General features: G+C 41.4%; 1 protein-coding gene across 3 annotated transcripts in view; it reads right to left on the bottom strand.

Annotated features, from left to right (window-relative positions):
• The window catches only part of TMEM200A (transmembrane protein 200A), a 209,468-nt gene extending 195,584 nt beyond the window's left edge, over positions 1-13,884 (bottom strand). For 2 of the 3 annotated variants that reach the window (XM_089676299.1, XM_089676297.1), the window contains exons 1-2: positions 13,689-13,884; positions 11,806-12,158 (exon numbers count right to left, since the gene is read on the bottom strand). The gene's annotated coding sequence lies outside the window, so the exon portion shown is untranslated. Of the gene's footprint in view, positions 1-9,281; positions 9,472-11,805; positions 12,159-13,688 lie in introns of those variants that run through there. The other variant, XM_089676298.1, reaches the window with a different exon arrangement.
• Positions 13,885-17,078: the final 3,194 nt, after the last annotated feature.

Here is a 17,078-nt window from a genome sequence, read left to right as displayed (position 1 = left end):
AAGGTAATAGCTGTGGGGGGGATGAGCTGATGGAGGAAGTAAAAAGCAGTTTACTAGTTAGAAGCAGGATAGGCTTCTTTAAAGAAAAGGGTTTTCAGGGATCGTCTAAAGGTGGATAGATCAGCAGCTAGTCGGATGGATTGGGGTAGGGAGTTCTATAGGATGGGAGAAGCTTGAGAGAAGTCCTGCAGGTGAGCATGGGAGGAGGTGACACAGGAACTAGAGAGCAAAAGGTTTTGAGACCAAGTTGGTGATGTAGCTGGAGGCAGAGTTGTGGATGGCTTTGTAAGTTGTTGTTAGTATTTAGAATTCTATTCGTTGGGCGAGTGGAAGCCAGTGGAAGGATTGGCAGAGAGGGGTAGCAGACACTGAATGGTTGGTAAGGTGGATGAGCCTGGCAGCAGTATTCATGATGGACTGGAGGAGGGATAGCCCATGTAAAGGTAAGCCAATGAGGAGGGAGTTGCAGTAGTCCAGGAGAGAGATAACAAGGGAGTGCATTAGCTTTGTGGTGTCATTGGTTAAAAAGGGGCATATTCTGGAGATGTTGCGGAGGTTGAGGTGGCATGATTTAGACAGGGATTGGATGTGGGCCTGAAAGGACAGTTCAGAATCCAGGGTTACCCCTAGTACCCTGAAATGCGGGGACAGGTTGATAGTTGCACTATTGATCTTCACCGAGAAATCAGGGGAAGAGGCACTTGGGGGAAGAAATATTATGAGCTCAGTTTTGGATAGATTGAGTTTTAGAAAGTGGTGTAACATCCAGTCTGATACGCCTGTTAGTAAATCAGTAATACATGAGGAAACTGATGGGGTGAGCATAGGAATAAAGAGATAGATTTGTGCGTCATCAGCATAGAAATGGTATTGGAAATCATTGGAAGCTATCAGCTATATGCTATACTGCTATACCCTTTATATAGCATTAATGTGAACTTAGAGTGGTTATAAAGCGTTAATTACCTTAATGAATTCCCTGGATTAAGGTAAAAAAATGTTTAGGTATGAGTATCTCTCCCTCCTCACCCCCCCCCCCCCCCCTTTATATTTTTCTGAGCCTCCACTCAATCCAGCTCTGTGCCCATCTGCAGTGGCTCTGTCTTCTCTCCTCACTCTCAGAGGCTTTGCTGAGTCAAATCCTGACAAGGGATTGGAGGGCGTGGCCAAGCTGTCTATTTGACGCAGGGAGCAATGCTTCAGATCGAGCCCACATGAGTGACCCCATAGCAAGTGGCTTGCTTTGGGCTTGCTGAGTAGGAGCCAGGAGCCCCAGCGAGTAACCTGGGAAGAGCAGGTTCGGGGCCACCCTAGCAATACCATTGCACAAAGCAGGTACATACAACATGTTTTTATTCTAAAAAAAATCCATGACAATCACTTTAATGCTTTCTGTGCAGAATAAAGTAACGTTACACTTTCCTTCAGATCCTTTTTTGCTGCTTTTTGATCCAAATACACCTTACTTTAATTGTTTAAATATAATAATAAGTGCTGCTATACATTCATTGGTATTTCCGTTTTAATGTAATGTGAAGGCTGGGGACTGACCTACTGATGACTAGAGTGATAGAGACTGGCTTGCCAAGGACCAGATTCCTGAGGACAGAGCCAGAAGAACTACAGACAGATGAGTGTCCAGGACAAGATTTGCTGGGTATTAGGACTGTTGAGCGATTGCAGCTGTACTGAAGCTACCACTGTTTAGCAGTTTAGAAGAGAGGAGACTGCCTATTTGCCTAATAACTTCAAAAACAGATCACTGCATGCAGCCTTAAAGGGATGGTAATTAAGTGTACCACCGTACACACTGGGTCCCACCGTTAGCCAGCTTAGGTTTGCAGGTCAGGCACCATACAGTGAACAGCTGCCTTCCAGGAAATGCAAAAGTAAAAAAATGTTGATCCTTTATAACTACTTTAAGTAGTCTGGTGCCTATTTCCTATATGCTAATATAGGAAAGTAGGTGTGTCAGAAGAGACTAAGCAGTCCTCAGAGTCATGACAAAGAACAGAAAACCCATCAAACCAAGCAGCTCCACCAGGGGTATGCACTGCTGTAGCTATGTATATACCACACCTGAAGAGAAGAGGAATTCTTAGGGCGCATCTGCCTTGGAGACCAGTGTAGGAAGACAGTGAGAATAGGCACTAAAGCAGCACTTCCAGGAGTAGAAGCAGACTCTGGGCAAAACAGAAGAGAAAGAAGGCACTTCTAAGTGCAGTACATCCATATGTTTATTGGTAAAAATTGTTAACACCGCTTACAAAAGACGATAAGGCTTAGGCATATAGAACGTCAATTCAGGACACCTGTCACTTTCCTGGAGCTCTCTGTGCCATTCAGCAGCAGCAGGGAGAGCTCAGGTGCAACTCTAAGATGGCCACCGCTCTTCCTGGGCCGTCGTAAAATGCGTGCCGTCCACGTGGAACGCACATCCTGGAAGTGATGTCAGTGGTGGGCGGTGATGCGTTTCGGAGCATGTGTAATATATCCATCATCAAGACTGCCTTGATGAAGGAGCTATTGCACATGCTCCGAAACACGTGATTCACAGCGGCCCAGGAAGAGCTGCGGCCATCTTGGAGTTGCACCTGAGCTCTCCCTACTGCTGCTGGATGGCACAGTTAGCTCCAGGAAACAGTGACAGGAGCCCTGCATTGACGTTCTATATGCCTGAGCGGTTTGAACCGTTTTTACCAATAAATATGTGGATGTACTGCACTTGGAAGCGCCTTCTTTCTCTTCTGATATACCATACCAATGCCCCTGGAACCTGGAAACCACTAAAGTAGATACTGCTATTCCTGTGATCTCCACTTGCTTTTGGGTTCCGTGGTGGTTCCAGCCTGATGCATTCTGAACAAAGGAAGTCGGCTGCTTGGCATTATTAGAGCATATTTGACATTTTCTGAATTGGATGAGGTGGAGGATGGGGCAGTGATGTCCCGCTCTCCACCTCGTCCAATCACAGAATGCTTTGTATGTATTTAGAAAATGCAAAGCATTGTTTGAATGCTGCTGAAAGGCTGACCTCCTGTGTTCACAATGCATCAGGCCGGCCGAATAGCATGGGACCTTGAAGTAAATGGAGATCACTAAAGTAATGGTATCTTCTTCTGTGATTTCCAGCTTTCAAGGGCATCAGCCAGGTATGGACAAAGGTGGGCCAAAGTAATTATGTAAAAAGCATTCTTTTACTTTTTTTCCCTAGGTAAATTTACATAATTCGCACACCCCTTATATTTAGTGCAAAATATAATCAAACAAGTTTGTTGATTAAAATGATATTACATTCTTGAGACTTTTAGGTTACATAGCCAAATGATAAAGCTCAAAGTGAATATATGCATTAAGTTTAGAACTGCTTTAACGCTACACTGCAACAGACATAGGGGAAAGAGAAAAATGTTTGCATAAATTGTTAGCATAAAATAAGATTAATTTGGTTCGACAGGGCAGAGATTATACAAAGGCCACTTTTTCACAGGTTAGTGAAATGCTGAATATTTGAATGATTGTGAATGATATTGTGTTCACTTATAGGGGAGGAATTTATTTACTGAATTTTAGGAGAGATATAAATATATATATATATATATAAAATTATTTTTCTAGTTTCAATGTTTTAACACTTTCTATTGTCTCCATTGACCAGATCCAGACACCCCATTCAGCCTTGCAGTAAAACTTAACTTCTAAAAATGATTGATTGCTGGCTGAGCCAGCAATAGATCACTAGAGCAGTGATCAATTGCAGCAGGGACTCTGGAGATGCTGCATAGAGCTGCAAAAGCTCTGCCCCACCCTTCTTACTTAGAAGAATTGTTGTGATATAACTCATGATGTCTGATCCTTTCCAATGTAAACACACTATGGAACCATTGTGTGATCTACTATAAGAGAGCTTATGGAACACCATGTAGCAAGATCCAAAGGCCAGGAACTGATCATTGATGGCTGCTGGTTCCAGTTCACAAATCTACTTGAAAGCACAAGGAGGTAAGTGAGCGCTAAAATGGCTAAGCTGCTGAAACACCAAAAAGGTACCAAAAAAGCCTTCCAAAGCATTAATATAAAAATGGGTGCAGCATAAATATATATTACACACAATGAAAAGTGTCAAATGCAATAATCACATGAAACCTTAAATAAACAAATGAAACAATATCACAATATCCAGTAAAATATAAAGTGACTAGTGTGCAACAAGGTGGTATTGTATGTAATAAACCATGAAGTGATTGAGTGATGACGTAAATCTTTGTCACTGTGAAGTGACCACTGGTGCTAAATAAAGTGCCAATATTATTGGTTAAATGTCCATAAAAGTGATCTATGGAAGATCCAGTGATGATCTTCAATTGCTGGTGATCAATAACATCTATCCAACGGTATGGTGATGTGGCCGGTAATATAAGAATTGCGCACTCACCAGATGCGCAATCAAATCACGCATTTAGAGATATACACTCTCAGTGGGTCAGCTGGAGATCCCTTTAAGGGTATGTATGGTCTGGTCTGGAGTTCCCTCACTGCTTCCTCTGCTGTCAGCAATACCTCTGCCGTCCTCCTAATGCAGCTCTGTGGGTTGTTAAAGCTCTCCGGTCTCCTCTCCCCGCTGGCACTACCAGGCTCTGTTACTTGCACCCAAGAGAATTGCTGAGACTGGGTGCTATTTTAAAACAAAACTGAGACAAACAGCTACTGTCCCTGATTTATTTTAAAATGGCACCTTGGAGTGCCTTAAGTCCAACTCTATATACAGTATGTTTTTGGCTTTGGCTAGAGTAGTGAAGAGTTAACTTTTCAGGCTTTGATTTCTGTCTGTGACTGGACTGGAGGAATTTTTCCTTAGTTCCTATCCCTATGACACCCGTACAGGGGGTGCAGTTGTCACTGGAACAGGATGGCACAGACAGCAAACAAAAATGTTCAAACATTTTTAGCCTGTATGAAAAATATGATTTTGTTTTAATCTGTGTCCCTGTTGGAGAGATTTCCCATTACCGATTGTCCTGACAGAAAATAAGGAGAAATACAGAGACAGCAATAAACAGAAGATGGCCAGCACTACAGATTGCAGCTTGTAGTAATTGCTGAAGACCCTTGTGAATCATATAAAAGTGGTGGATTAGTAGATTTGTATTTAATTCACATCGATCTTCAGAAAATACTACAAGCTGAAATCTGGAGTGCTAGTCATCTTCTCTTTATTTGGGTTTAAACAGCATCATTGGTCATCATGTACTTACTACTAAAAAAAACAAAAATACAATAAAAGCCTGACAGAGGCTCTACGTCTTCACCCCTATCGAAAACAAAATATTTTTTACCTGGAACTGGGCATTATAGCTTAAAGAAAATGTAAACCCAACAAGTCATACTCCTGATATGTGCCTGCTGTGCCATGTGCTTCCTTTGTGTGAAATCCCAGGTGTTCCTACCAGTACCTCTGCTCTCTTAAAAACTGACCACACTAAGCAGGAGAGCACACCATGGTCAGGTCTCTAGCTCAGCTAAGAACTCAGTCTGCTCTCCTTCAATGATCAGGCTTGTGCTGAACCCCCCCCCCCCCCCCACACACACACACACACACAGCCATTCGCTGGGAAGGTTAGTGTGCTGCAGTTTCTCCTCCGCTAGGTCTTATGCAGCTGAAATCACTCATTCATGTAATCACAAAAAAATGGGGGAAAAGGTGTATATAATGTGCTTATATCTATACACAAATGGTTTGCCTTTTATTTCTATTTGAAACTGGGTGGGTTGTTTTACAAGGTGAGAGTTTAAAATCACTTTAATTCTAGGAATTATTTGGATTGCATATTTACATTGGTCCAGCGTGGTGCAATGCAAGTATGCATAATGCATACTGAAATGATTACAGTGTCATTTCGCTTGAGCATTCTCAAATTCATTCACCCCCTCCCTTTTATAGTCATACCCTGTTACTGTTTAGGATTGACCCATTTCTGAGTTATGCAAAGTCTGAACCTCAGTCTGAATGCTGTCTTTTCTACATTATAAAAACTAATATTGAACACAAAATAAGTCTGTCTGCTTTCGCTGGAAAAGCTGTAGCTGTTCTAAAATCTAGGGGAGTTGTATTTGTGTCCAATTGAAAGTGTAATACTTTGCAAAGGTTCTTTTCATGTGAACATTCTTTTCTTGAAATTATTTTTCTGCCCCATTAGGAACTACTACAACTCCGAAAGAACTTTGAAAGAAAGCCAGTGGGTCAGCATAATACCAGGTAATTAGTATTTTCAGAAGAAGGTCAGAAATGGCAGTTATGACAGGATAACTTCAACGTGAGATGCGGAATTACTTCAAATTGCATAGCAATCTTGCTTTTAGTAACTTTTAATTTTAACCACTTGTCTACCGGGCACTTTCACCACCTTCCTGCCCAGGCGAATTTTCATCTTTCAGCACTGTCGCACTTTGAATGGCAATTGCGCGGTCATGCAACACTGTACCCATATGACATTTTTATCATCTTTTTGCGACAGATAGAGATTTCTTTTGGTGGTATTTAATCACCGCTGGGTTTTTTATTTGTTGCTAAACAAACCAAAAACAACTGAACATTTTGAAAAAAATAACTTTTTTTTCTCAGTTTCTGTAATAAAATTTTGTAAATGAGTAATTTTTTGCCTTCGCTGATGTGCGCTAATGAGGCTGCAGTGATGAGCACTGATAGGCTACACTGATGGGCACTGATAGGCAGCACTGATGGGAACTGATGAGGAGGCACTGGTAGGTGGCACTGATGGGGATTGACAGGCATCACTGGTGGCATTGACAGACATCACTGATGGGCACTGAAAGGCAGTACTCATATATGGCACTGATAGGCGGTACTGATATGCAGTACTGACTGGCACTGTTAGGTGGCACTGTCTGGAACTGTTAGGCGGCACTGACGAGCACTGATAGGCGGCACTGACTGACACTGATAGGCGGCAGTGATGGTTGGCACTGAAAGGCAGCTCAGATGGGTACTGATATGTGGCATTGATGTGCACTGGTAGGCACTGACATGTGGCATTCTTATGCACTGATGGGCACTGACAGGTGGCATTGAAGGACACTGACAGGTGGCACTCATAGGGCTACACTGATCATCAGGACACTGATCATCAGTGCCCTGATGATCAGTGTAGATATCCCCTCTGAAGTATGCCGATTACCATCTCTCCTCTCCTCACGAGCTGTCAATGTGACAGCTCGTGAGGAGAGGAATGCAGATAACCGGCATTTCCTTACTTACATGCGATCAGCTGTGATTGGACACAGCTGATCACATGACAGAGCCAAAGTCATCAGCTCTTTCCGCTGATCGGTGATCCACTGTGTCCTAGGGAGTGCACATGCGCAGTTAGAGTTGGACGTCATATGACATCCTCCCAGAATGAGAGAACCGCCGCGCTCCCGTCTTTTCCTTCTATGGCGGGCAGGAGGCGGTTAAACACTGTTCATGCACTGCTTCATATGCACAAGTCACCATACAAAGTATTGCTGGGATGTTCCTTGCCTTCTCAATACTGGATGTATCACTTTTGTGCTCTCAAGGCACTTGGGGGTTTATTTACTAAAGCTGGAGCGTGCAAAATCAGGCTCACTTCTGCACAGAAACTAATCAGCTTCTAACCTCGGCTTGCTCAATTAATCTTTGGCAATAACAGGAAGCTGATTGATTTCTATGCAGAAGTAAGCCTGATTTTGCACTCTCCAGCTTTAGTAAATAAGCCCCTTGATGTAAAAGTTTTGTAATTAACCAATTCAGGCTCAGTGTAGTCAAGCACCCAGTGTAGTAGATGCTGCACCTTATACTGTATCATTTTAAAACAACCATGAAGGCACTGCTGTCACTCTTCACTTCCCCTTTTGCCCCTTCTCTATTTTCCCACTAAGGTCACAGTCCAAACACAGGCCCTGGGTATGTATTCTAAAAACTGGATCATAGAATATTGCATATGTAGTACAAACATACTTGATGTGTATTGGTATTCCCCCACCCAGGCTCAAAGAAAGTAACAGCTGTAATCTAATTGGCTGCTGTGGATAACTTTAATATGGTTGGCTTCTGTGTGTGTACTTCTTTCTTTGGTTCTTATAGCCTATCTCTGGGGGAAAAAATCCTCCTTTACAGTGGGGCTGCCCCTGCACTGCAAGGGTTAAAAGCAGGGCTTTTTTTCAGCGGGACCGTGGTGCAACGCAGTTCTGGCACCTTCAGCACTGATTATATGTAATGGCAAGGGGTGCTTGGGTGTGCTGCAGTGCTTATTGATACTGGCTGCTGGGGAATCTATTGTTGCTAGTGGGGATCTATTTTTGCAGGTGGGTCTATTGTTGCTGGGAAGGTCTATTGTTGCCGGTGGGGGATCTATTGTTACTGGGGGAGGGGTCTTATGTTGCCAGGGGATCAATTGCTGCTAGGAGGGATCTATTGTTGAGGGAGGAGTCTGTTTGTTGTTGCTGCCATGGCCTATTGTTTCTGGGTGTGGGGGGGCTGTATTTTGTTGCGGGTGGTCCATTGTTGCTGGGAGATCTATTGTTACTTGGGGGGTCTAGTGTTGCTGGCTGCAGGGGATCTATTTTATTACTCTTCTTGTTCTCAGTAACAAATTCCATACAAATCACTTAACACCACAAAATGATACTTGATTCTGTATTCTCTAATAGGGTTGTACTGGAAGATGGGTAGGGGGTGGAACCAAGGAACGGTGCTCGGAGGTGGGTAGTGGTGGAAACGAGGGTTGATTCAGAAAGGGGAGGTTCCTGCACCTATCTATGAGAACAAAAGCCCTGGTTAAAAGAAAACTATGGTGAAAGCTGATAGTGGGCTAAATCAGCTGATAGCAGGCTAAAGGCAAAGCCCGCTAAACCCCACTGTTGCCTTACATCACAGAGCCGCTCCAGTATCTTGACAATAATGTCTGGATGCCTGATCGGCAGCTTGCTCAGCTTCTCAGCGGCCCAAGCCAGCCTCCCCTGCCCCCTCTCCTGTCCGGCACTCTAGTAAGCACTGGTGGGGCAGACCAGAGTGAGAGGACTGACATTCACCTCTCCCTGCTGGTAGCAGACCAAGAACTGATTGATTAACGCTCATGTGATCACTCAGTTATTGGACTTAAAGCTGGAAGGGGACAGCCACAGCATCAGATGATGCAGCAGCATACAAAGAGTATGTGTGTTTGTTTTTTTCTATTCCAACACTTCTCCTTTAAATGCTTATTTAGCTCTAGGGTACTGGAAAAAGCATTTTCACTTACCCAATCCACTGCTTCCCTAGCAACCAGCGCTCTCCTCTTCTCCTCTTCACTTTGGTAGTAGACTGTCCCTTGGCATTCTCAAGACTAATGCAGGGCCATGGACCCTGCCTTGTGCTTGATGACATTAGAGGGCATACAACAGCCGGAGCACAGAGAAGAAGAGGCTGTAGGGACCAGTCTAGCAGTGCGGAGGAAGCCTGTTGGAGTGGAGAATTGGGTAAGTAAAATTGCTTTTTCCAGTACCCTAGACCTAAAAAAGCATTTATCCTTGCCATATGGGAGCAGCGCCACTGCCAAGGAGGAGTTTTGTTTTCCTCAAAGAAAGGGTTTAAGAACCAGAAAAAGACATATACTTTAAATGCTGAATTCCAAGATTAGCAAATATTATGTGTTGGTGTGAATTGTGTATTTTTTTCCAGATCTGTGCAGTAATCAAGTGCAGAAATAATAAAGTCTGGTCACTACTGCTCTCTTTTTGTTCAGGGTGACTGGTTTTGTATCCACCCCCTTCTGCATTTTTCTACAGGTAGCCTGTATTTGCTGGACCTATTGGGTCACCCTCCCACAACTCTGCTCTCTGATCAGGCTATGTACAGAAAGTGCCAAGGCCACTGCTGCTTTTACAAGCTAAATAACTGGGCTTGCAAAGGTGTTTGGTGCAAACAAAGTGGATTCATATCCTTTGTGGCTACGGAGTTAGAATATTCAAATTATAGTTTTTGTGTCCGGAGTTCAGCTTTATAAATCAACTGCACTCAGTTTTGCTAGTATGGACCACCTTGCATCCTTACTGTCTTTCATGTGCATGTATATATATATATATATATATATATATATTATTATTTTTTTTTTTTTTTGCAAAAGACTATTTATACATATGTACCCAACACATTTCTAAACGCTTGCTGTTTAATGGTAAATGTTAAGGAAAAGCTACAAAATGAACACATCCCACCTTTGTCACTATCTATCATGATAACCTTCCTGCCCCAGAAAATGAATTCCTGGCATCTGTGGTCAGAGACCAGTGAAGTGTAATTCCATTATTAAATCTCTACACACATTCCCAGTGAACTATAAATAGCACATTATTATTTCATATCATAATACCTGAGAGTGCAGCTAATGAGTCTGAAGAGATGGTATTACACATTTATGTCCAGAAAACTAAATCCTTGACAAAGTGATCTTTGATTCCATAGTCAGACCCTGATTATATAATATATATATATATATATATATATATATATATATATATATATATATATATATATATATATGATTTATGTATATGGTATATAAATATATATATATATATATATTGTCTGAAAAAAAAATAATTTAGATAGTATATTTATAAATTACCTAAATGTACTATCCAAACGTATTATATACTGTATATAGACAGCATATACAACCTGTGGCTTTGCATGTACACACAGCAGCATATAAGCCTCTTGTACACTGATTCCTAAAAACATTCTTAGGCATACAGTCATTTTTTACTCATGTAGATGCAGACCATTGTTTTTAGTGTGCTTGTACACACAGGATACATGCGCTGTGATTAGATTCATTTCTGGGCAGTATTTCACAAGCCTATAAGTGCAAATACGTGCATTTTGCGTTATCTATACTGCTTATCCTTGCATTTTTAGGAACAAATTTTCGGTCAGAAATCGGATGGTCAAACATCAGTATTATGTGCAAGCACCCATATAGTTATGGGTAGATTTTAGTTGTTCCAGAGCAGTTGGCAAGATACATGTTGAATATCAGCAAATACAGTAATACAGTGGGGTAGATTTACTAAAACTGGAGCACTCTGGTGTCTGGAATCTGGTGCAGCTGTGCATGGTAGCCAATCAACATCTAACTTTAGCTTGTCCAATTAAGCTTTGGAAATAAAACCTGGAAGCTGATTGGTTTCTGTGCAAAGTTGCACCACATTTTTCACTCTCCAGTTTTGGTAAATAACCCCACTAATTGTTCTGTGCTTGAATAATAAGGTATAACTCATAGCAACCAACCACTGTTCTTACCATAGAAGATGTCATTGGCTCCTATGGGTTACACAGCACTCAGCCCATTAATTTTGCTCTTTGAACTACCTTATTATGTATGTTCAAACATGTCTATGAATGTAAATGTTGACACTACATAACCTGCTGGGAAATGACAATTCCCCAATGCTTGTGTGCTTCCTAGAAATAGATTCTTGATGGAAAATGTACTGAACTGGGTTGACCTCTGTTCCCAAGACAAGAAAAGAACTACAAAAGCCAATACACAGGGGCAGAAGTTCGCCGGTTTCAAGCGTCCTAGTCTGCTACCAGAAAACTTTATCTGAAATTACTTCTTTTCTTCAGAAATGATAGAAAATGTGATAACAGTGTGGAGCTTTGCAAGCCGCTTCATGTGTTCCCAAGTGACACTGTGCGGTATTTAATTAGAAAATCACATGGTGTCACTTTGTCATGTGTTCTGCGTTCTTTGACAGAATGAAGCAGGGTAATGGTCTCACCTGTGCGAGTGGCAAGGCACCCTCCTCTCAGCTGGTTCTCTTTGGCATCATGGGGTGTTGGGGCGTTCCTAGCCTGAGTCCTGACACATGTTTCCCGCAGGTGCAGCACCCTGCGAGTGGTTGCCCAGGATCAGTCTTTTCTGCTGGGTTTCAGCTGGGATTCATGCTTGCTGAACATTCATTATCCATGATCCAATGGCCAGACACACTTCACTCTGCCAGAAGATAGATATGCAGATCTTGAGCTGGTGATATCCAGGTAGAGCTTCTCAGCAAGGGTTAAAGAGCAAAGGGCCCAATGAAAACGCTCAGTCCACTGTGCATGTCATTAACTCCAGAAAAAGAACATGTTCCTTGGGGACAGAAAACAGGAAATCAGCTCTAAATAAAGAAGTACGGACAGGCTCTGTCACATCACCAGCTCTATTATTTAGACTACACTAATGCATGCATCTAGGAACCATGTATCTATCTATCTATCTATCTATCTATCTATCTATCTATCTATCTCTCAATCCATATCCATCTATCTAACCATCTATCATACTGTCTGTCTATCTACAGTATCTATCAATCTATCTATCGATCGATCTATTCATCCATCCATCTATGTATCTATCTATCCATCCATCTATTTATCTATCTATCCATCCATCTATTTATCTATCTATCTCTCCATCCATATCCATCTATCTAACCATATGCCTGTCTATCTACAGTATCTATCTATCTATCTATCTATCTATCTATCTATCAATCCATATCCATATCCATCTATCTAACCATCTATCATACTGTCTGTCTATCTATAGTATCTATCAATCTATCTATCTATCTATCTATCTATCCATCCAGCTATGTATCTATCTATCTCTCCATCCATATCTATCTATCTATCTATCTATCTATCTATCTATCTATCTATCTATCTATCTATCTATCTATCTATCATCTATCTGGCATCCTATTTGCAGTATCTATCTATCTATCCATACATCCATTCATATAGATAGATAGATAGATAGATAGATAGATAGATAGATAGATAGATAGATAGATAGATAGATAGATAGATAGAGGTGGATGAAAGGATAGACAGATAGATAGATAGATCGATAGATATGAATGGATGAATAGATTAGATAGATAGATAGATAGATAGATAGATAGATAGATAGATAGATAGATAGATATACTGATAAATAGATAAAGTGCTATAAACATCTTACTCAATATATTTCTATGCCTTTATTTTTGTATTAAAAGTAGATGTAAACCTTAACTAAGCAATACATCAAAATCTTGTATATCAACAACAACAGTAATTTCTTAAAAAAAAAAATAGTTGCATTCTGCTTTTCTTCATCCTTTATAAATCCCAGTGTTGCTGATCCCCTGCAGTCTCTTTGCAGCCACTTCATGTCTACATGCACTTGTATGCACATTGCATGCCAGTTCACAGAGCGGGTTTGCCGAAGTTGATAACAGGAGGACAATGCCTGCTTAATTTGTATTAAAACAGCCACTTGTAGTCTCCGGGAAGCCTGTGTGACGGGGAGGTGACACAAGAACACACTTGGGAGACAGGGACAAAGCACTGTGTCACCTTAAAACAAGAAGCGTCTGATCATGGAAAGATCACCAGATATTATTTTACAAAAACTGCAGATTTAGAAATATTAAAAATAACTCATATGTGTTAATGCTTAAATAAAGGTTTAGTAATTGGGTTTACAACTCTTTTATCCTTCTTGCATACTGCATTAAAGAGAAGCGACTAAGTTTGTACAATTGATATAAGCAGGTGGCAGGTTGCATAAAGTTGAACAAATGATTTGACAAGCAGGTAGGAGACAGTGATGAGAGAGGAGTGGTCCACTTACCTGTTGTGTGAGTTTGGAGGTGAGTTCAGAGTCCAGGGGACATGTCCACCCTCCTAGGGAAGCTGAGCTGTGTGCAGCCGGTGATCCCCCATCGTCCTCCTCCATGTACAGTAATAGAGTAGAGCTTTCCTCTCCTGTACTGATCATTGTATGTAGAGGGAAGAGGCAGAGAGGAGGTGGAGATGGACTGATAGGAGGAGCAGCAGAGGAGGAAGGGAGAACTAGCACCCACATCAAGATAAAACAAAGATGTGCTGCTCTCTTTCCTGGAAATTCAAGTCAAATATTATTAATGAGCGCTGCCTTTGAAAAAATAAAAATAAAAAGTTATTAGTAAACACTGTTATCCTCATGGGTTGTTGTTTCCTGTGATTAACTGAGAGCCACATTAAGAAAAGCACGCAGCTTGATAGGAATCATTCCCTTTTTTTTTTTAAATATCAAACTCTTGCATTATTTTAAATAATAAATTGTCTAGATAGAGCCTGTCAAATATTCAGCTCTTGCTCTAGTTTTCATACACCACCTACAGGGATGAATACATCAAGCAGTAATAGTAAATGCATTTGAAGCGCAGTCGTTGGAATATTTTTTAAATATTAGTGTACAGTGTGTTAATTAAGGCTTTAACAGGATATGTTACTAAGGTAACCAATCCATTCTCCTAGTTATTAGCAGTACAGTACATTTTTTATTAAGGTAGATATAAACTCAGGCACTATAATCTCATGGAAGCTTTAAAGGCTCAAGAACAGGGGAAGTTTGGTTTGTAGAGCGTTAAAAACTGTCATTTTTGGGTGCAAGAGAAGCCCAGATGCGGCAAACAAACTGCTGGCAGCAGCATCTAAAAATCAATGATAGGCTGAAATGAGTGGTGGCTGTATTCAGCTGGAATCTGTTCTGAGTGCTACTTGTGTTTAGCCCCCATTCACGCCCATGAGACTTGTTGTGCGATTTGACAGTTCAAATCGCATGACAAGTCACACCCTATTGTTCACAATGCAGCCGTTCTAATTGGTGCGAACTTAGTAGTTCCTGCACTACTTTTGGCAATTTCTGGTGCGACTTGCATGAAGTCACACAGATATCTTACTATTCGCACACTGACATGCAACTTTGAAATCATGCAGCTTTAGGTGAAGTCGCACTATTTCAAAATCGTATTCAGTGTGAACCTGGGCTTAGGGTCATATGAGGCGTATGTGCCAAATGCAGGAATTCCGACTTTAGGGCATACGTCCATGAGTGCCGCTCAGAACAGCGTCCGGCCAATGCATATTTCAGCATTGATTTTGATATGCTGCTGACAGCAAGCTGTGCACGCCACCTGTGTCTGTCTTGCATCCCAAAATGCTGTGTTTTTACACTGAAGTCCAGCATTTAAAAAAATATACATTCTTGCAGTGTGCCCCCTCTCACCCCTGCATTTAATGGGTTAAATTCTCATTAAAGCAGAACTAAATCCTCTCTTGTATTAAAAGAGGTATAGACTCCAGAGAGAGAGAGATATCATATTACCCCGGTACAATCATTAGTAAGACCTCATCTGGAATATGCAGTTCAGTTTTGGGCACCAATTCACAAAAAGAACATTGGGGAACTGGAGAAAGTACAGAGAGGGCAAACAAACTGATAAGAGGCATAGAGGAGATCAGCTATGAGGAAAGATTAGAGGAACTGAATGTATTCTCTCTTGAGAAGAGGAGATTAAGGGGGGATATGATCAACATGTATAAATACATCAGTGGTTCATATAGTGAACTCGTTGTAGAGCTATTCACTGTGAGGTCATCACAGAGGACGAGGAGGCACTCTTTACATCTGGAGGAAAAGAAATCTCCAAACACTGAAAGGTTTCTTTACAGTGGGAGCTGTGAAAATGTGGAATAGACTCCCTCAAGAGTTGGTTCTGGCCAGCTCAGTGGATTGCTTTAAAAAAAAGCCTGGATTCTTTGTTAGATACACAGAATATAACTGGATACTAACATTTATAGGTAAAGTTGATCCAGGGAATATCTGATTGCCTCTCGGGGTATCAGGAAGGGATTTTTTCCCCTGTAGGAGCAAATTGGATCATGTTTTGTTGTGTTTTTTTGCCTTTCTCTGGATCAACTGTGGGTATAGGATTATAACTTTTTTTTTTTAATGGTTGAACTAGATGGACTTTTGTCTTTTTTGTCAGCCAGACTAACTATGTAACTATGAAACTATGTAAACTGTATCTGAGCACCATAAACCAAAAATGCTATTGAATTAATTTTTAATATTCAAAACAAACTCACCCATCCATCCATGTCTACATGCTTTTTTGTGTGGAAAAATCACTTTGTAACCCCCCCCCCCAGTATTTTGAGCCATGGCCATCTTGAGTAAGGGCAGGCCATTTATGTGGCATTTACTTCCTGAAATAATCTGCCCCTCATCCAGGTAAGAAAAAAAAATTCCCATAAAGACTCCTGGGATGCATAACATCATTTTGGCCTAAACCAGAAACTAGGAAGCAACTGAAAATATGTAAAAAAAAATAGTTTAAAACAAGTAAATATAATCTACCTTCCTATTTTCTAATGGTAGCAGCAGAAGGATTAAAATAGAGTGGAAGTTCATCCAAAAGGGGAAGTTCCACTTGTTTGCATCCTCCCCTCCTCCACTGCCACATTTGTCACTTTTTGGGGGGAGCAGGGACCTGGTTTTGACAGGTACCCACTTCCATTTCCGGTCAGATGTGCCATGGTGATCTAATCCAGAAGATCGGCCCTCCCCTCCTTCCCCCGCAGCCTTCTGGGACACTTCACAGGTTCCAGAAGATTGTGGGACCATTCACGAAGCACAGTGTGCTTTGCGCATACGCAATAAGAACCCATCTGTGAAGCCGCAAACTGATGGCTTCCCTTACTTAAAGTGTTACTAAACCTAGGACCCTGCATTCATTCTATCTGGTCTCCCACAGTACACAGAACATGGAAGAACAATTATTTGAGTAAAAATAAACTGCTAAATAAATTTTCTCATCAGCAGTTAGAGCAGTCTTGTGACTTCTAGCAGTGTCCAGCAGAGCACTGGTTAAAGCTTGTAGGAGGAGTTTTCTTTCTGCTCTAGGAGGATGCAAAACCCCTGACCCTCTGTCTGGACAGTGCTGATTGGCCCTGTGCTGATCACATACACTCTCCCAGGAAAAAAAAAACTCTCTAGCAATACACACTAAACAGAGCATGTGCAGAATGGCTACAGTTCAGCCTGTCTTATCAGGTGATAAGACGTTTACCTTTGAACAAGAGGAGGAGCAGAGAAAACAGGATCAAATGGCCTTTTTTACACAATGCAAAGGATTAACCCCTTAGGTTCCACAATGAGTATAACAAGCATGCTTTACTGCATATACAGACTGAT

Source organism: Staurois parvus, unplaced genomic scaffold (genome assembly GCF_062004578.1).
Source record: "Staurois parvus isolate SC_StPar_1 unplaced genomic scaffold, SC_StPar_1.0 ptg000165l, whole genome shotgun sequence".
Classification (NCBI taxonomy): Eukaryota; Metazoa; Chordata; class Amphibia; order Anura; family Ranidae; genus Staurois; species Staurois parvus.
The sequence above is the reverse complement of the archived record's forward strand: the minus strand, read 5'-3'. Positions and strand labels throughout refer to the sequence as shown.